The 19,238-nt window shown below is 31.0% G+C and overlaps 1 protein-coding gene across 2 annotated transcripts in view; it reads right to left on the minus strand.

Annotated features, from left to right (window-relative positions):
- LOC139486049 (oncostatin-M-specific receptor subunit beta-like) overlaps positions 1-19,238 on the minus strand; it is a 93,152-nt gene that overhangs the window by 55,654 nt on the left and 18,260 nt on the right. For both annotated transcript variants that reach the window (XM_071270795.1, XM_071270743.1), the window contains one exon: positions 8,389-8,457. The gene's annotated coding sequence lies outside the window, so the exon portion shown is untranslated. The remainder of the gene's footprint in view (positions 1-8,388; positions 8,458-19,238) is intronic.

The raw sequence follows: 19,238 nt of genomic DNA on the forward strand, positions 1-19,238 counted from the left end.
CTCCAAAGCTGATGATTGCATAGCAACCGTATAATTATAATTCCTGTCTCAATAAGTCTATAAGCTAAAAAGAATGATTTAAATTTCCGGTTTTCTTTGTATTTTATTAGCAATGCTTATTTTCTTTCATTTTATTTTAATAAAATATGTTAATACATTGAATTTATAATTTCATCTCATTCTGTATCATCAAAAATGAAGATTGCCACCCCCCCCCCCTCCCCCCCAAAAAACCAACTCAAAAACACAACAGTCAAATCAAGAAATAATACTGATAAAATATTCCCTGTCACGATGTCACAAAGCCAACCAGACTTTCCATCTCTACAGAGAACCATTAAAATAATTATTTAATGCAACATGATCTATGTGTTCTCTTGATGTGGCTATTGGGCGACATTCTCATGGCATTTGAACCTAATGTCATTTATATAATGATGATCTATTGTTTCTGTCAAACATCATAATCGGAATGTTTGATCGTGGGTTTGGGGAATTTGAAAATAATCATCGAAAGCTGGCAGCTCCATCATCCATAGTTGTCATGTATGGTGAACCTTTTGATCTACTGTCAAAGCATCCAAACCCCTAAATCCCTTAACTCCCAGTTGAAGGTACATAATATTCATTCAATTTAATGAATCAAATCTCATTTACAGCTTTGAACAAACCGCTGTTTTAAGGAAATCATGATGTACAATTAACATGTGAACAAAATGTCATTTCCAAATTCAAAATTTTTAAAACTATTTCAGTTAAAGCTACATAATATTCATTCAATTAAAGAATTAAATCGCATATACAACTTTGAACTAACCAGTTTTAAGGGAATATGTGTAGCATGTGGACAAAATGTCATTTCTTTTTTTAAATTTCCCTTTTACTGTAAATTCAGAAATTATTTCGAGGTCTTTATCAATGCAATTTAAATGCAACTGGATGAGTAGCACAATAATACTCCCATTCTAATTTCTGATCCATGTATCTTTATACAGGTTTTCCTGATATCTCAATACTAAATGCGAGCAATACTTTCTAAATCTACAGTAAATATGCAATTTTGTAAATTAAAAACAAATAATTACTCTGAGCCCTAATTTTCTTTAAATATTCCCAATATTCCCTGGTTTTTTTGGGGGCAAAATTTGCTTGTTGTCATACTTTCTTATTGGGCTCAGATCCCCTCTTTTATACTAAAGGAACGAGTTGATATTAAAAAGAAATTAAACAGTTCAACATGTTCATTTGATTTGACTAAATTTATTTAGAACAAGGTTGAAATATGATCAATTCTAAAACCAACATTAGCTTAAATTTCTATTATCAAGAATGCAAGATGATTTGCAATACATATCTATCAGCCCTCAGAGACCTCAGAATCTTATAATTCAACAGGAAACTTTGCAATATTACATGAGTTACATAAAATTAATACCCATGAGATGCAGAAATAATGTTCCATTACAAAACGTGTCATATTCAGTTCACTGCCAATCAATACGGAAACTATAAGGTTTATATTACGGCAATTTTAATTGACATTGAGAACAAAATTAATTACGGAAAATAACAAATGAATCTATTCTTCTAATCATTCCAAATTCCCACTGTGACTATATTACGTATAAATTGCACTGGACTCGATTAAAATGTACCAGGATGGAGTATATAAGTACTTTCTCACCCATCAACAAATTGTATAAGCAGGTATCCATTCAAAATTTCTTGGAATCATAGATTGAAATATCTCGTTATTTTAGTAAAAAAGTAAAAAATCTGTTTATTGATATGCTTTAGAAATTATACAATCAAATTTTAATGAAGCTCAATCATGCATGTAAAAGTAAATCATTAAAATTTAGAAAATATCATCAAGAGGCAGATAACTAGACTTCATTTATCCAAGTCAAAATTTCTTGGAATTGTGGATTAAAATATCTCGTTATTGATATGCTTTAGAAATTATACAATCAAATTTTAATGAAGCTTAATCATGCATGTAAAAGTAAATCATTAAAATTTAGAAAATATCATCAAGGGGCAGATAACTAGATTTCATTTTTTAATTAAAATTTAAAACTGACAATAAATCTTGCTTCAGTGGTTAATTAAAAAGATACGGAAACTTATTACTGTTATTTATTTCAGTGAATTGGCAAAAATATTAGCCACAAAAAGGTCAGATCCCATGGAAATGAAATATGACATTGGATCCCTCGGGACCTGCATCTAATCAGAAACACTGCACGATCGATATTGGTCTTGACATGGATCTTGGAAGCATATGCATAACTTGAATATAATGCGGAAAAGTTACATATCAACATGGACAGTTGACAAAAACCAAAAAGCTTATGAATATTAATAAATGATAAAACCATCCTAACTGTCAAAAAGAAACTAATTTGTCAAGCTTTAATTGATGAAAAATTTCAGCAGACTTGATTATACTGAATTAAGAATTGACATTTTGCTATAAATAGTTTGGGAGTAAAAGTCAAACAGAGAGCAAACCACCAACACAATATTAACCGAAACAGACAGCATTATTGTAATTTCAATAGGATGGAAAACTAGCATGATCGAAGCACTTATTTTGATAAACTGTTAATTACAAAAAATATTTATCATATGCACTTTCAATCTAAAAGGCATATTTCTCTCATTTTAACCCTTCTATTTTAGTGAAAGTTGTCTATTAAAGTACATACAAATAGATGATTGAAAGCTGTTCATCCTTTTCATTTGAAAATGCATCAAGTTAATTAGAATTTGAAAATAACGTACTGAGATTTTATGAATAAAAGGAAATTAAGGATTGAGCGAGTTTTTTAGTCATTAATATTTTTTGGATGTCAGATTAGTCTGCACCTTATCTATTTGCACATCAGTCATTTGTTTTTTACTTCCTGTCAAAAAAAAATTCTGATGTCTATGTGAGTTTTGATTATTTAAAAAAAATGATGAACAATCTAGGCAGACAGGGTAAAGCTACCTGTACTTCTGAATCTCTGACAAGATAAAGCATTGAATAAGTGACATTATTGCATAGCAATATAGTATTTCCCACAGAAAGTAACCAAAAGTTAGCGTGCAATAAATTCCAATATTGCACTAGTGCAATAAATCTTCAAAATTCATGTGACGTCATCAACAACAAAATCTCAGTTTAAACCAATTTTTACTTTCAAATATTATATTGCTATACAATAAAAGGGTCATTGCATGAATATTGGGGAAATTATTGTCCCTCGTAGAACATATATTGCACTCGCAAGCTCATGCAATATAAAATTCTACTCTGGACAATATTCCCCAATATTCATGCAATAACCCTATAATATTTGGCTTCAGAACTAAATCATATCATTTCAGTATACACATTCATGTGAAAATAATGAAATGTGATATAACCTCCAATGAGAGAACTATTCACAAAAAAGGAACAATTTGGAAAATTAGGAAAATGATGTGAAAAACTATAAAGCACAGTATGGCCTTCTACAATGAGCAAAACACACAAACTATGTACAGTATTTTGAAACCATACAAGTTCTTGGAATAACAAAATAAGTAAACCTCAGTGAGCACACATCTATAAAGACCATAAAACAGCTGTTGGTTGATGCATACAGAAAGTTGATGTTAATATCTATTTGAATTATCCTATCAGCAATTTTGATTTCAAATAAGATAAGCTTTTTTTATTACCATATTTGAATGAACCACTTGCAAGAAGACATGTTTTTTTTAAAAAGCTCCTTCTATTAACAAAAAAAAATAAATACATACAACCTAGTCAATATCATAGATACCAAAATCACTACCAGTAACTTTCACAATCTCCATCCAAATACCCAACTAAATACAATTGATTTTCTATCATTAGTTGGTACCATTAAATCTTTGACCATTGTCTAGACAATTAAAACATCCTTATATAATATACAAACTGACCAATGGTCAGCAGCAGATGTTTATAACAGACTAGCAGTCAGATGGAAAATAAGCCAATACTGTCCTGATGCAGGTGGCTAAATACTGACCATTACCACATTCAACCAATCGACAATTAACTGACCTAATGTCCGGCAATGAGGACCACTAATAGAACATGGCATGATGGTATTGATTTTCTTTGACATAAGGGATTTACTTGGCCATTTCATCTTGTGTATCGTTAATGAAGGATTTTTTTAGGGCTTCAATGAAGATTAAAGAGCTCATCTGAATGACTAGTGGTAATCCCTAATGTAATCAAAGTCCAGTCACAGCGGACTTAAAAACAAGCTAAACAATACAATAAGATTTCCATCGCTGACATTGACAAATACTATTTAAGACTAGTAAATAACCAGATAGTAAACAACATATCTTGTTGAAAAAGTATTTCCATCAAAACTTGTGACCAAGAAAATATATACTGTAAAGATATCAAAACTTAGTAACTGATACATATTAAATTGAACATGTTGAAAGGTATTTAGGATTTTGAGTGCTTTACCTTAATAATTAAATACACAGCAACCCAACAAAACAAAAGAATAAAGAAGACATTCAGAGTTCAATATATATTGCCCTCCAAAATTCACAATAATTAAATTGAAAATTGCTTTGCCATATTAATAAGTATATGCTATGCAAGTTCCCAAAATTATGAGTATTTTGACAATCTTTAGTTTTTTTTGTGTTGTATAGTTGCTGTCCCATTAATATAGAGCCCATACTTCCTTTTAATCATATTGCAGACACAAAGTATCTTTCTGCTGAACAGTGTTTATCATAATCTTTAATTAACAAAAATGTCAAGATCATAAAATTTGAAAAACTTTTTATCAACAAATCTTCCGACAACAGTGTAGATATTTCTTAAGGATTGTAAAAAAAACAAACTTTTTAGTGCAAAAATATTTTTCTAAAATGTCAGAACATTTTCGTTTCCCTTCATAATATAATGTATTGAGTCATAATAAAATGCCATTGAAAAATTCTTTCAAAATAGCAGGATGTTCCATAATTTTATCTGGATTTAAACAAGATATGGGTTAAAATCCTCAATGATAGTTAATCCTTAATGGCTTAAATTACAATGTATTTTTAATAATGTAATTACCCAGTACAATGTATTTTTAATAATGTAATTCATCAAAGTACTTAACTTTATACAATTATTATAGATAATCAATTTCAAAATGATTGTTAACTTCTAAATAAGGTCCCAGCACTTAGCAGATAGTTGTATGAAATATATTGTTGATAATAACTTGTATTGGACTGTTTGCTACAATAATTCAAAGTGTCTATATCAAATGCAAAAACAAAAGTCATCAGTTCTATGACATTTAATTAAGCATAGCAATGTGTCAAAATTGTATTCAGCTTTGGTCTGAGAACAAAATTACCGGCAGATTAACTATAATTCCATTTTTGTCATCATATGACATTATACAAAAGTAGAAATCACAACTAAAAATTGAAAGCAACCTAAATCTTTACGGATTCTACAATAATTGTAAACAGTATGTAAATGTTTTGTAAAGATTGGTCAAGGTTAATTGCATTATTGCAAGCCTTACTCAGACAGAGGGACAATGATAAATCATAATACAGGCCTGTAAGAACTGGTTCAAAATATTGATTGATTGAATTATTATATTTTTCCTGATCAAACTACCCTTATCAGTGCTCTTAAATCTTTATAATGAAATCCACTGAACAAATATTTAAAGCCATTGTGGAAGTCACTGCCTTAAAAATTATATTTCTGTAATCCACACTTCCTTTATGTCAAGTATCAGGGACAACCTTGGTCACTCTTTCTGAGTGGGTCTGACTTTTTAAAAGTAGACAGAATTACAGATCAATCCACCAATTGTTGTGTAGCACTTTTAAAATTGTTCCTTGTTTTTTTGTTTAAATTTTGAGGCCCCAGATATTGATTTCTATAAATATTTTTTTTTTGCTTCTTTGATGTTAAAAAAAGTGCTGACATAAATCGTCATGAATATGGCCAAGTTGGATCTTCCGTTCATTAAATACAACAAGAGGTGAAAATAATGAATGAAAATTTCGGCAAAATCAGCCAGAAAGGACTAATTGAATGCTAAAATAGTATCTACTAAAAAAAAAATTCTATAAAATTGAACTTTAATCCCAATCTTATTTACATTGGGTTTGGTTCAAATGTTAGTGAGATAATTGACATTATAATTTGCTGAATACCAACAAGAGACCCTCAGTCTGAGCTCTGGTATTGTCATGAGACTTTCATAGTAGACTTAATGGACTCACTTATCTCTGCTCAGATCAATCATCTCATCAAAACAATTTCTAAAGATGGTCATAAATTGGTGTTGAGAAAGATACTGTTATTTTGCTGATAAATATTTTATACATGCATTCCTATGGGTACTGATTACGCCCTTTTAACAGCAGACTTTTAGCATTACAGTTTTTGGCAAAGCTTGAACAAGATCCATCTAAATTACATTTAAAAGGAAAAAAAATTAGACGTTAAATTAAAACTATTACTTTGAGGATATTTTTGCTTTGAATAATCAAGAATTCATTTACATATATACATGATATATACTAATCAAAGCACAGAAACTGACTCTAAATTATGATCAGTAATAGTTGTTCTTTTCTTTGGTTTGGATAATTGTGTTTCAAAAATTGTAGTTTACAAAACTCATAAATGTACCTCAATTAATGTAAGATTATTGACACTTTCAAAGGTTAGTAATCAATTTTAATATTTTAGCAAGTTTGAATGTCGCCTTGATTTATTAGTACTTATTAAACATATTAAATATCAAATTTATTCCCAAAGATTATCAAATAACTTAACATGTATTTCTATGATTTATAGCTATTAACACTTATGGTCCCCTACTGCTGATGAAATCCATTACTATTAACAGGTATGGACCCAGAAACTTAAATCCATTTCAGGTGCACTAGTTGATATTTAAGTGGGGGGAAAACATGTCCTACTTATGAATCATAATGAGGCTTTCAGGAAATGTGAGTACTCTCAAAGGTCAACCATGTGTTTCTTACACATTTGTATTGAGGCTTCAAACTTAATACTGCTTTGGTGTAAATGCTTATCTGAATAAAACACCCAAAAAGTCTTATTTTGAGATCCTGTCATTAATATTTGAATTTATATGAACCAAGGCTTTACTCAAAAGCCAGAAGATGTTTTAAAAAAAAGTTTTAAGTGTGTAAAACATTTTTGGATAAATCCTTGACTCATACCTTTTTTGTTAAAAAAAAACATATGTAAATGGCCATTTTTGGTCAAATATGTCTAATTTGACATAAAGACATCACAAGTGACCTGTCATCACCTAATTTGTCCTGATTAAATCAACCTGTCCATTTATCAATAAAACAAAGATAACTCTGACCTGCTTGAATAACTTTACTACTTTTGCAATTAAAGATGCAAAATATGGCTTTATCATATCTCCTTTAAGAAAATCTTGAAACAACTAGCTTTAAAAAATCTTGAAGCAACAAACTCAATTTATAATAACAGGAAAATTTTTAGATAAAATGAAACTTTAGTAAAACCATCAATATATCAGAACTTTATGCTCTAAAATAGCAAAATTAATTAATTCTAAAAAATATTGGACAAAAACGATGCTTGTAACAGTCAAATAGAAACATTTGTTCAACATAGGGGGGACATTATGGCAAAGCTAAGTCTGACAACAATCTAATAGAATGCTATTGTACAGACATGTCCCAATGCTCATTATGAATTCAAACTCTTGAAATAAATAAATGAGGAAAAGAAAGATATTGTCGCTAAACTACGGACACAATGAAATGACTCACTCTACAAAACAAACACATTAATGTTTTTTTTTCTTTTCTAAGATCGATTATTCAAGATTACTGAAAATGCCCACTTAAAATTTTACATTACTTTTCAGAAGCATGTTTAGAAAATTGACAATGCTGAAAGATATCTTTAGCTAATTATTGCTCTGTATATCCGTATTTATGGAAATGAACTGAAGGCACTTTTCAGCTCATAAAAATAGAAAAATAATTAATCAAAAGTAGACTGTATCCTTTAGCGAACAGTTCTTTAAAAAAAATACCCTTCAAGTATCATCAACACAAATTCATGAAATCTTTGCACAAAACATTTTAATGCAAAAGTATCAGCGACTTTAATAAACTAAAGTTATATGTCTCTAGCTCCATAAGAGTTGAGTCATAAAATATTTACTGTTAAAAAAAAGTTTTACAAACCTTTAAGTGTTGAATTCTGTCGCTTTGTGTTTTTTGGTTCTAGACTTTCTTTGTTGAAAATTGTTTTAAATTGTTCTTTAAGTGTAAAAATTGACTGATAAAAGTTTTACAAACCTTTAAAAGTGTTGAATTCTGTCTCTACCGGTATGTTATTTTTTTGGTTCTTGACGTCCTTTTATCACTCTGAAATAAAGAAAATCGATATAAGGTCAGTATAATCTTAAATTTACTTTTCTTATTCACAAAAAAATATCAATTATCTAAACAAAAAACTTGATCGTTGCCAAGTGGACAAATACCGTTTTATCTAAAATACACATTGAGACAATCTAACCTTAGTCACATATGAAATGCCCCTTGCTTGGATAAGATCAATCTATATATTTAATCAGTAATTTTGAAGTAATACCTATCAAAGAGCAAGGTTCTTTGATGGCTATTAATTCTACATCAATGTACCTAGTTGAAATGTGATCACCTTTATTTATGGAATGAATTTAAAACAACACCTGCCAAAAACTTTTAACAATATCAAAAATAATTTTATAAATATGGATATACTTATTAAATTCTTTATATTTTTTTCATTTAACAAATTAAGCAAAACTTTTTCAAGTTATTCTGATGTTTAAAAAGCAAATTGCACTTCAATGATCTCTACTGAGTGTACTGTAAACTCTGAAAATATTCAGAGGTTTTTATTAATGCAAAAAATATGACTGGTTGAGTAAGCATTGCAATAACAAGAACTTGCATTCTAGCTAATATCAGATACATTTATTTACATATATAATATTATTTTTTTATAGCATGTAGCTTTTCCTGAAATTGCAATAATTAGTCTTGTATTTTTAGCCATCCTCTAAAAATTGCAATAATTTTTGAATTTTCAATTCTTTTTGTCTTGAATAAGAGAGAGATATATAATGCCTGCACATATAGAACTTAACTAAAGAAACATCATCTTACATTACTGTTATACTATTAAATGTCAAATAGTGCAGTTTAAGAATCTGCTTGAGAATGTGCATTATAAATTTGATAATACTCTTAACCATCTAAAATATGGTCACCTAATATTTGCTCACAAATGCTTCTAACATGTTCTCTAACTTTGTATTTTCAATCCATCATGTTCAAACAAAGATGGCCGACACAGAATTAACAGAAACACAAGTGTTGACACAGCTCTTGACCAGTTGTGTGTTTTACAATCTAGATGTCCTTCACAAGTGCTGAACGTCCTTGAGAGACAGGAAGTAAACATTTCATAGAACAACTTCAACTTAATAATCATTATTAGTCTTCCAAACAAGGCTTTTTTTTGATTGATTTTGCTATAACCTTGTTGTAAAGCGCACACATACCAAAAACCACATTCATGCACAACCATATGGCGCATTATCTGAGATTAAAAATAAAGATGATAACCTTTAGATTCTTCTGAGGGATGGTTATAACAGCAAAGCCAAGATCATAAAATATAAATATTTGTAAATTACTAATTTGGTATCAATCCTTAAGTAAAAGTCAATAGGAATAATATTGTATAACAAAACTGTTGATGCATTGTAAAGCATTGCAAAATTTAGAATATTGTACAGGAAATTGTACAATATCTCAATTTCCCTATAGTTTTCATATGTTGTATTTTATCATTTTTGCCAAAAAAAACACAGTTCTGCTTAGGGAGCTACCATTTGATTTTTATGGGGGGGGAGGGGCTTGGATGAAATTTGAAAAAAATAGGCAGGACAGGAGTTTTGAGTAAAAAAAAAAGGCAGGATGTGACACTTGCAAAAAAAAAAAAGTCAGGACGACAATTTAGGTAAAAAAAAGTCAGGATAAACTAAAAAAATAAAAGGCAGGACCGATAAGAGTGAAAAATAAAAAGGCAGGACAGAGATTACAGCTAAAAAAAATGCAGGACAAAATTTTTCATCCTAGCCCCCCCCTAAAAATCAAATGGTAGCTCCCTTATGTCTACATGGTCTATATTGATCGATGTATATAATAATTCTTTACAGTATTCATATTACAACAACAAACATTTTTTTAACGGAAAATCAGACACATTAGTCCAGCTACTAACCCCTGTAGCAGTTAATCTAAGTTTTACAAACCAATCGGTAGATCAAGTTCTCTCCCTTGACATCTATGTTAACATTATTCTCATGCCAATGTTTGATTGTTCCATTGAACCTTATCAATAGTTGTTTGTTACTTAGTTATTGAAAGTTAGAAACCTCATATTCGACAATTTAATTTTTATACTGGGAAAACAAATGCACAGCATATCAAATTTATCATCCTTTTGGTTTTTTCCTATAAGTAAGGGTTTGGATGGGGTTAAATGATTAAAGAATTAATGCCCTTAAAAAATTAAGATTAGAGAATAACGGGCAAAAAAAATTGAAGATTAGAGAAAAAAGGGGTTAATTTTTTGAAGATTAGACAAAAAAGGGGTTAATTTTTTAATGATTAGAGAAAAAAGGGGTGAAAATTAAATGTTTACAAAATAACAGACCCCCCGATCCAGACCCTCATAAGTGAAATCAAAATACTATACTATCTTTACATAGACAAAAATCAACGAAATGTAAAAACAAAACTAAAACCTTGACATCTATCCAAATACATAATACTTAAAAGAATCCCATTAGTAAGTGCATGTGCTTCCTATGTGACTAGAAGTCATGTTCTTGTACCGTATAAAGAATTAAACAAATCTCTAAGGTCGGCATTAACAGAAGATTAATACTGACACAGGGATAACATAAGTAAATTGAGGACTCGGAGATACATAAATTTTCCAACAATCTCCATTAATATAGATAATTAGAAAAATGGTTTTTGTCATCGTAAGAATGATACGGACACACATGGGTATAGTTAAATCCTACATTCCGAAATACCAAACTACCGTTGAGACAATGTAAATGGCTTAGGTTCCATTGTAAGTCATTAATTTATTTTTCGTCATGTTATCTTCCATGTCAAATGTTACTTCCTCAAAATAATTTGAGATAACATTAAAAAATAAGTTTTACCAGATAAACAGGAAGTGACCTTTTTTTACAGATTTTCAACTGCATTTCCCAACAGTAATTTAGAATTTTCTGTTAAGGTGAGTAAGTTCATTGTATATCACTACATTTTACAGAATTATCACTGCTGTAAATTGTTAACACTTCTTTATTGTTCAATGTTCAAAAATCAGTTTTTATTACCAATAGTTGCCTTTGTGTTAAAAATATATGTCCCCATACATTAGATTTCCCCTTACAATACATAGGTAAAAGGTGTTTGGAAAACAAAACAAAAACAATTTCACATTTGATAAATTTCCAAGGCAACATTCTATGAAGAAGTGTGCGTGCACCCAAGTAACATCTTTTATTTGGTGAGAGTAGGTAATGCGGGGTTCACACATTGCCGATTATTGCTCCCGTTTGAGATCAGACAGCGATACGACACGAAAAGTGAAAAAGTGAAAAGTGAAAAAGTTTTGTCTAGTCGGATTACAATCGTGCCTATGTCGTGACAGATTCTGCTGTATCGGATCGAATTCATAACAATGTTCTGTGTTTTCGGGACGGTGTCCTGTGGAACGGGAATGATCTGGAGAAGTCCCGACAATAACAGAATACAATACGACTGAGACCAGACAAAGCCGTTTGCAATGCGATAGAGCGGACCGTGATAGGATTACGTTCCGACAGTACCTGATCATCCCGATTATGCCGACAGTTTTCAAACGGATAACTTCCGTCAGCGTCGGTTCACTGTCTTGTCACTATCTGATCTCTGTCGGATTACATTCGGTAGAATCGGGATGCAGTCGTGACAGACTCTGTAGAATTTTACCTGGCGAAAGATACAAATCGAATTTCCATCCACGATTCACAGGATCTTGATCAGACTTTTGACAAATTTTAATCGGGAATGGTCCTGTCAAGGACGGCAGTAAAAATCGTGAATGTGTGACCCCAGCTTAAATAATTCATTTTGTTGTTTCTTGGTTGTGGAGATTTTTCCATTGAGGATATTTTTTTTTTATTTACATGAAAAAGGAGCCTATAAAGAATTACTGTGATATCTCTATGTACGAGACAGGTCACCCAGTGATATTGTTGGCTTTTTTCAAAAGTACCTCTACCCTTTTTTATTGGGAAAATATGCGTCATTTTTATTAAATTGGGAAATTTATAATGAAAGATGAATTTGACTGAACTTCAATTTGCAGACCCCCTTTTGAGAGGTAAACCCTCATTTGAAATAAGATGTCAGTGATGATACATAAATAGACCCTCAAATCTGCACATATAGTCATTTTAAGCATGAAAATGGTAAAAATGAGTGTTTTTCAGTTTGCATTCATGCACAATTACTACTGAGACAGCACTGTTTGGGACAAAAGTCCTTTTGTGAATAATTTTAAGCCATTTTTTTTTTCAAATTTGGATTTTTCTCCAGGGGAAAAACCCTTTATTCGTCATTAATTAAAGGCAAACAATATCACTGTGGTTTCTCTATTCTGTAGCATGCATGATTTGGAATTCTGTAGTTTATAACCGTCATTATCCTCTATGAAATAGTAGGGAATGAAGATGAACACAATCTTCAATTGTTTTGTTATCACAATCAATATATTTCGTTAAGACATAGTCCATAAATCAATTTTCTTAAAAAGTATTTTTTACCTCTCTGCTAATTTACAAGAGTTGTCTTTCTTGATAGAAAGTTCTAAATGGGTATTCAAGAGTTGTCCCTCTTGAGAGAACTTGCTACTTTAGCTGTTAAAATTAAGTTAGAAAGTTATCACATTACTGAGCATAAAATCTCTGCAATTTATGCAGAACATGAGACAAAAATGTATCAGCTAGAAAAAATAATAAGATATTTCTTCACAAGTTAGGACTTGGAGGAAAACGATTTTTTGTTTTACATTATTTTTCTAAACTTGTAAAAAAAAAATTTTCCAGCAAAAGATTCTCATATATCAAACACAAAGTGTTCTTAATTGAAAACAAATACAGAAATCCTCATAAAAAAACGAATATTCTCTTAAAAGTACATATTATTTGATCATCTAAAGCATCATTAATACTTCTTCATTCTTAATATTACATTAAGAAAATGTATTATTTAAGGAATTCGAGTAATGACAATCGATTGAATACCAAACAATTCATCATTATAACACAATTCAAACATTCGCAGTCTTGTTAAATGTCCTGCACGACATTCAGTCTCCAATACAAACACGACCAAATTCAATTACAAAACTACATTTTTGTCTTTATTTCATTACCCACTACTCTTCCTGCAATTTTAAGGGCTTGATTATGAAATTATGGCCGATTCTTGCACCTACGATATTTTGTTGATTTACATTGATTGTTCTGGTGCCGAGGTAATTTGCAACTATTTTTACAGCTAAACTATGATGAAAGAGAAAGACTGAGAAATCACATTTACCGTTAAGTAACATACGATCAGGGATCAATATGAGAAATAGAAATTAACAAGGATAAAATGTGTGAATAAAGCAGCTGAATCTCAATGGGAAATTCCTTAATAACATGAGCATGCCATTTACACTCAATCTCAATAACATATGGTGTATCTAAAATGAGGGCATGAGTTTACTAGTCCACGGCATATAAATCTAAATAATTGGGTCATCTTGGAACTTGCAGAGAGATGAGAATGGTTCTCACTTTTACTTTGATAAGAACAGCATCAAAAGAGATGTTCCTTTATAAAAATAAGATGTGGTATGATCATGATGATTGATTGCTACACAGCTACTTTTGCATAGATACTATTTCTGTACTAAAAATATGTAGTACTGGAAATTTACTTTTAATATTCAGTACTATTTTGTTACTTTCAAAATATTGTAATATTTAGGTACCTATATTTTACAGTACTTAATTTGTACTTGAAATTTAGGTACTACATATTTTTGGTTACTATCGTTACATTTTCAGCATTTTGAAAGTTTTTCTATTTCAAATCTCTTTAAATTATGATTTTCAAACATGGAATATTGTATTATTTCAGTACCAACAAGAATGTGTCCAAAGTACACGGATGCCCCACTCCCACTATCATTTTCCATGTTCAATGGACCGTGAAATTGGATAAAAAATATAATTAGGCATTAAAATTAGAAAGATAATATCATAGGGAACATTTGTACTAAGTTTCAAGTTGATTGGACTTCAACTTCATCAAAAACTACCTTGACCAAAAACTTTAACCTGAAACATGCACTTTCATTTTCTATGTTCAGTGGACCGTGAAATTGGGGTCAAAAGTTTAATTTGGCTTTAAAATTAGAAAGATCATATCATAAGGAACATGTGTACTAAGTTTCAAGTTGATTGGACTTCAACTTCATCAAAAACTACCTTAACCAAAAACTTTAACCTGAAGCGGGACAGACGGACGAACGAACGAACGGACGAACAGACGGACGGACGAACGAACGGACGCACAGACCAGAAAACATAATGCCCCTCTACTATCGTAGGTGGGGCATAAAAATTTAGTACAAATCAAGTACTGTAAAATACAAGTACCTAAATATTACAATAATTTTACAGTAAAGAAATAGTACTAAATATTAAAAGTAAATTTTCAGTGCTACATATGTTTAGTACAGAAAAAGTACCTATGCAAAAGTAGCTGTGTATATATAAGAGACAATTATCCAACAGAGAGTCAATGACATATAAGGTAAGCAGCTATAGGAAACCTTACAACCTTCACCAAGAAGCAAAAGTTATAATGCATTGCTGGCTATAAAGCCCCAGAAATGATAAATGTAAAACAATTCATTTTTCAAGGCTCTTTGTCCAATTTGCTCTCTGCTTCTTTTTGTAATGAATTAAATATTGCTACACAATTACCCTTTCTTTTTCTACACTTAGACATGTTGAATCAAGATCTAAGTTTTGGAGCTGAATACTACATTAAAACCAAATAGAACATAAAACAGCTAATTCCAATGTAAATAAATTATTTTACTTCAAATGCAGCAAATTCAGTTTAGTACTATCAGTTTTAAGTCAATCGTAATCTGCCCATTAAAAATGTACAGTTAAAATGTTATGATAATTGACCTTTTATTGTTGTAGCAGTTATTATTGGTATTATATACACTTATCTGTATTTTGGGATAATCAGCTGTACTTAAAACTATAAAGGAAAGTTTAAATTGAAAATTATCAAATAAAAAGTATGTGTTTATTCTTTCCAAAATTAATTCACATAATTTGCATTCATAATTGAGGTTAAACCATTTACAGAAAGGATAATATTTAAAAAAAAAAAGGGCATTTGGTTAAAGTATTATGAAAGGCCTGTTAGATGTTTAAAATGGTAGCCTCATTGCTGCGTGTGCCTGGTTTTCTGTTAGTTAAAACTGTTTAGTCATGCTGGAATCTTTGAAAACAAATTAAAATCAGAAACCATAAGGGCAAAGTATTACAGGCGCGGATCCAGAGGGGGGGTTCCGGGGGTTGGAACCCCCCTTTTTTTGGACGATCAATGCATTTGAATGCGGACATGTCATTGGAACCCCCCCTTTGTCCTGGGTTAGGAACCCCCCCTTTTTAAAATGGCTGGATCCGCCCCTGTATTATGTCATGCATGCTATGTGAAACCTAATAAATCAGTCAATACATGGTGGTATTGAAGGATCTTTAAGCAGCCTATATGGTGACATCAAAGGTTTACTGTATTAAACCTACAAATCAGCTTGGCCAAAAATTAGAAACAAACAGAACATAATGGCACTAATTGAAAAAGATTCTATATTAAAATCCAGTCAAATATGTAAGGGGGGGGGGGGGGGGGGGGGGGTGCAAATATAAATAATGTAACAGTAACCTTTTTTTGGAGATAATAATAAGTGACAAATAAGTCCTCTGATATGTCATGCAAATCCCAAACAAATTTTTGGTAAAAATATAAAAAGGGATTTGTATTATGCATCAGAGGTACTCATGATTATTTGAAAGCTACATAGACATTATTATCCTCCCTTGTTTGAAATGTGTTACAAACATCATTTAACAATATGCAAGAAGACTTGCTTTAAAAATTAAAATAGCAGACCTGACTTGACCAACATAGACGAAAGAACATGCACATTTGAAATTTGTATCAACCAAATCATCTCTACATGTTGTAACTACAGATGTAGCAGGGACATAGGCGGATCCAGGGGGGGCCCTGGGGGCCCGGCCCCCCCTTTTGTGGGAAAAATTTGGTTGATTATATAGGGAATCATTGAAGCATGACTGGAGCGGGCACCCCCTTATGAAAAGTTCTGGATCCACCACTGAGGGTATGATAAGTTTCATGTAAAACTTAATATTGAAACTATATTATGCATTGGTGCCTCAACCACTTTATGTACATGTCTAGATAAAGCAATTTATATTCATTAATATGAAACTAAATGATGCAAGTTGACTGAAATTCACTTTGATCATTTCAACACAAAACGGCATTAATAAGTGTTGATTAATTATATATTCTTTGACGTTTGCAATCTCTTATGTATATAACCTTTTCAAACAATTGGTGCAATACCATGTATTTTAATATCCAATACATACATTTTGAGTGGGTCTCATTGGGGTCTATGCGTGACGCGGGATTGCCTATTTTTTGAAAGCGTGACACGTGAAATCAAATTATTATGGCGTGAAAATGGAAAATGAGGTCTTGCGGGACCCGGGAAATGAAAAAAAAAAATGAGAATTGCTTTTGTACATAGTGTAAGTGGGATACAGGAATCTGACAAAACAGTAAGCGGGATCCGGGATCGGAACCCCCCAATGAGACCCCCTTTTGATACTGTCAATTCAGAAATTATTGCATGTATATTATTGCGAATTTGTAGAATGGATTTTGTTGTTGATATTTTTGGAAAATCTTAATACAGTTATGGAATATGATCATTCAGATATATAAAGAATGTCAGTTCTAATTTTTGTGATACTCAATTTCAGTTGCATGATACACATTTATCGTTCATTTTTTTTTATATAAATAAGAACGTTAGTTTTTCGTTTGTATTGTTTTACATTGTCTTATCGGGGCCTTTTTTAGCTGACAATGCGGTATGGGCTTTGCTCATTGTTGAAGGCCGTACGGTGACCTATAGTTGTTAATGTTTGTGTACTTTGGTCTCTTGTGGATAGTTGTCTCATTGGTAATCATACCACATCTTCTTTTTTATATTTGCAATAGTTTCTGAAGGCACAGAAATATATTTTCTAATTAAATGTGTCACATAAAGACGACATATTGTAAAAAATACATTGAATTTTACCTAATATAGATTTTTTTTAAAATTTTCTGAGCTTTAAATTTATCATCATTTATTTATTGTTAACCAGTGGTTTTGTTATATAAATGAGAAATACCACCAGGATTTAAAATAATTAGTAACCCTCAGTAAATGATTTTTTTATCAATTTCATAAAAATAATGGTGTAATTACTAGAATGATTGTCAGGGGACAGAAAATAAAGTACTAATGGCTAATACATTCCCATAACTAAACAATCCCTACTCAACAGGCTTCCTGAAACAATATACAGTCAAACACGATAAACAGTATTCCATCAACAGAGAAAGAAGAAAATCTGACGTTTCCATCATCAACCGGACTCAATATGTTACGTTTATATCAAATACACAATCTTCAATCTTTCGATAGGAAATGATCGAGCTGACTATCATGCATGAAAAGTAAGATTGTTTCCAAGAAAATGGGTAAAATACCGGCTTATATTGTGAACAAAAGCTAAGGAATACATCAATACTAAGACACTACTAATCCGGTGACCTGATATTCATTTTTTTCTTATTATTCCACATCTCAACTGCAGTCAATAACTACAATTTCAGACTTATTCATATTGCCGTTTAAGAAATCTTTGTTTACATATTTTTCCCAAACTTGAATTTAAATGTCAAACATGTACTCTTAAGAATTGTTCCAACACTGACAGACTCTATCTACAATATTTTTTTCGTAAATCAAATCGAATGGGGGAGCTTAGAGTGAAATAAGCCTGCTTTTCCTTATCAAGTATGCCTCCTGTTATTTTTCATAAAAGTTATGAATTTATTGAGGTTGGTGCATTACATAAATGAGCAAAAGGCCCTTCAATTTTCAAAAAATATATGAAACATGTAGTTTTCCATCAAAAGGTAAAAAAGGTGAAAAGTCAATTGCATCCACTCTATCCAAACTTTTAAAATATGTCTATTTTATTGTCTTTCTGTACATTAAAATTGAATGATCAGCTTCTGTATTGATAGTAAGTTTACATACCAATTAAAAATGCTTTGAAATAATTATTTCAAATCATTCAACAAAATTCAGAAAGTCTTGCGGTCTCAAGTCAATCTTAGTTTTTTTTCTTCACTTATAAACAATAAAATAACCATCCAAATGCATGCAAAGCCTAAGGTTCTCCCCTTTACTTGTCTTGATTTAGAATACAACATTATATAATACCCTCCCGCAGTGTTTGAAATTAAAAGGAAATTCAAAGTAATGCCAGTCACAATTTGGATTAGCTTAAAGAAATTTTCAACGCTGTTCAATTTAAATTTTCATGTTCATTTCCTGACATTTGTTAAGCCATAGCTTGAAAATCAAAATCTCTGGTGCAGTAGAATGCATACTGCATAATATACCTGTAATTAGATAATTGAGGCCAAATAAAAATATATGTGTGGTTCCAGTAACCTTACCTTCCGTAACTTTTTCGTCTTAAAAATAGCCTACCCTGAAGATTTTATTGTCATTTTTCATAAAGGTGGTACCTAACACTAACAGGGAGATAACTTTGTAAAATCAGCAGAACGTTTTAATGACGTTGTGTTCTTAAGGGAATATTATTTTAGCTTCTCGATGATCAAAATGA

The sequence above is a fragment of the Mytilus edulis genome, chromosome 1 (assembly GCF_963676685.1).
Source record: "Mytilus edulis chromosome 1, xbMytEdul2.2, whole genome shotgun sequence".
NCBI classification, from domain to species: domain Eukaryota; kingdom Metazoa; phylum Mollusca; class Bivalvia; order Mytilida; family Mytilidae; genus Mytilus; species Mytilus edulis.